The sequence below is a fragment of the Rattus norvegicus genome, chromosome 5 (assembly GCF_021556685.1).
Source record: "Rattus norvegicus strain SHRSP/BbbUtx chromosome 5, alternate assembly SHRSP_T2T, whole genome shotgun sequence".
Lineage (NCBI taxonomy): Eukaryota > Metazoa > Chordata > Mammalia > Rodentia > Muridae > Rattus > Rattus norvegicus.
Genome location: NC_141538.1, coordinates 108,951,229 through 108,954,250, shown reverse-complemented (window position 1 = coordinate 108,954,250; position 3,022 = coordinate 108,951,229). Strand labels below are relative to the sequence as shown.

The following is a 3,022-nucleotide window of genomic DNA, read 5'->3' as shown; positions in this document are numbered from 1 at the left end:
ATAAGGAGGGAGAGAAAAGTTGAAACAAAGTTAATTCATATGTACAAAGAGTAAACTTTAAAACATAACATATTTTAGTAATTTTCTGCAATTTTGAAAGATGCTTAAGGATAATACTACAGATTATGAGTGCATTTAGGAAAGATAAAAGGAGGCGGGAGGAGGGAAACAGAGCACTGAGCAACACTGTTCTGAACCAAGTAGGAAATACATGGAAGAAAACAAAAACAGGGGTAGAAAATAGCTTGAGTGACAGTAAGAAAATTACACCTCAAACATTCCTTATTTAAGCCATAGCAGCAAAACAAGGGTTGTAGAGAACTTAGAGGTTCAGGACCACGTGGCTCAGAGGACCAATAGCATCTTCAAGATCCACAATGGCCAGGGCCTGTACTTCCTTGATGGCTCTCCTGGTGGTGAGCTACTCATCCACCTGCTGTCTAGGATGTGACCTGCCTCATACTCGTAACCTCAGGAACAAGAGAGCCTTCACACTCCTGGTAAAAATGAGGAGACTCTCCCGTCTCCTGCCTGAAGGTCAGACAGGACTTTGGATTCCCCCAGGAGAAGGTGGGTGCCCAGCAGATCCAGAAGGCTCAAGCCATCTCTGTCCTGTATGAGTTGATGCAGCAGATCCTGAACATCTTCACATCAAAGGAGTCATCTGCTGCTTGGGATGCATCCCTGCTAGACTCATTCTGCAATGACCTCCAGCAGCAGCTGAGTGGTCTGCAAGCCTGTCTGATGCAGCAGGTAGGGGTGCAGGAACCTCCCCTGACCCAGGAAGACTCCCTACTGGCTGTGAGGGAATACTTCCACAGGATCACTGTGTACCTGAGAGAGAAGAAACACAGCCCCTGTGCCTGGGAGGTGGTCAGAGCACAAGTCTGGAGAGCCCTGTCTTCCTCAGCCAACTTGCCGGCAAAATTGAGTCTTATTCTAACAGAAATGATTCTCACTGCCAGACATTTCAAAGATTCATTTGCATCTTAATCTTGAGATAAATTCAATTGCTAGGTATTTTTAAGAGTATAAGGCTACATTGTGTTCAACTCTAGGGGAACTAATTATTCTTTATGAACACAAAGATATATTCATAGGAAGTAGCCCCAAAGGAAGTGTCCTAAATGACAGAATTCTGAGTTGCAGAAAGGCTGGAGAGTTGGCCCTCGTGATTTTAAAGAAGTGCCACACCCAGACTATTGTCCTGTCATTGCACAATGAGCTAGTAGGCATCATTGCCACATGCTTCCTACCGGGGCTTCAAAGCAACCACTTCCTGGAATAGGGATATACAATGAGGAGTTCCTTTCCACCATCTCCTTTAATTCCCTCACCTTGAAAAATATTACAGGATCATGAGAGTCCAAAACACATTGACAGAATCCTCGAATCCTCAGCATTCTTGACTAGCTGACATTGCAAAACTAACCACTGGTATCCAGCGAACAGGAGAAATGTACATAATTCTAGGGCAAAGGGGACTGGAAACTATTAAAGGAACTGACAATACAAAACCTGCAACACAGCTGTACAAAGAGCATAACTTTATGTTGAAATTCTTTTCTGTTAGGGGTGTGTGTGTGTGTGTGTGTGTGTGTGTGTGTGTGTGTGTGTGTGTGTGTGTGTGTGTGTGTGTGTTTGTTCACTTCAATTTCTCTAAGCCTCAGTTTTCTCTAGATTAAAATGAGGTCAAAGTGCTTACATGGTTGTCCTGAACAGCAAACAAAAGTGTGCATTGTAAAAGCACTTAGCTACTCTCTTCCACATAGAGTATTTTAAATATGCTAGGTATCTGTTAAGAGCTGGACTGATTGAGTGAGGTTTTTCCCCAAGCTACTGATTTATGGAGAAGGAACACAGCGTTGCAGGGTCAATATATATGCTGGGGCCAGGGCCTGGGAGGAGCTGTGGCTTAGGATCCTGAGAACCCAATTCTTCCTACCTTGAGGGGCTGTGGTGATCAGCCTATAATGCTCTCGAGATACCCTGTGTTCTCTCTGTACAATGTTGTTTTATTAGCTTTTTGCTGACAGTTCTATTTGTATGGTGGTTTCTGCTGATTACCATTTCTCCCCTGGAACTAGTATATACAGTGCTATACTTTTTTAATAAGTTTGCTTGGCATAAGATACAACTTGTGCAAATTTTTCAAACTCTTATCTCCTATCCTCTTTATCTTCTGACTCCTGGTGTTCTCTCTCTCTCTCTCTCTCTCTCTCTCTCTCTCTCTCTCTCTCTCTCCCTCCCTCCCTCCCTCCCTCCCTCCCTCCCTCTCTCCCTCTCAGGACCCTATCACTAAAAGCAAACAAACAAACAAACAAAAAACCAACTGCTGTTCCAGATCAAGTATTTCCCAATATTTTATTGTATATGAAATATTATAAAAATGTTGAAAAAATACTTTTCAATGTATTACTTTTCTCTCTAAAATTCTTAGGCCATATATCCACTACTCAGTAGCTGACTTCAGAGGGTGGAGTTTAATAGGACAGCATTAGGTTATGAAGTCTGGGGAGGCAGAGACGCACCACAGGTGAGGAACACTCATCACTTGAAGGGATTCTCTTTCCTACATTCAGTTAGGAGATAGAGGCTCCGTGGGAAAACTTTTAGAGGGAAGTATAGAAGTCTGTGATGGCAGCTGTTACCTTTGCCATATGACTCTGTCATCTCTTTCTTCACCTTTCTGCCTGTTCACACGTAGCTGCTTTCTCTTCTGTCTGGTTTCAGCTCAACAGTTTCCCTAAAGAGCAGAAGCCACAAATAGAAAGCAGAAGTAAAATAAAATGTCTGTGTGCTGTGATCCGTCTGCTAGAGAGCACCCCTAATATCTGTTCCGTATAATTTAATGTCATACCCAAAGGAAGTATGCAGAATATAGTGCTTCTGGGTTAAGGAAAACCCAGGGAAGCGTGTGCCTGGAAAGTAAGTCTACCAAGGACAGCAACTGGACTGAGTGAGGGCAGATTCTGGTCATGCTGAAAGCTCATCACTGACTGGGGATTTTCTTCATGCTGCC

The 3,022-nt window shown here is 43.3% G+C and overlaps 1 pseudogene; it reads left to right on the top strand.

Annotated features, from left to right (window-relative positions):
• Positions 1-2,148, top strand: LOC148005898 (interferon alpha-1-like; annotated as a pseudogene).
• The last annotated feature ends 874 nt before the right edge of the window (positions 2,149-3,022 follow it).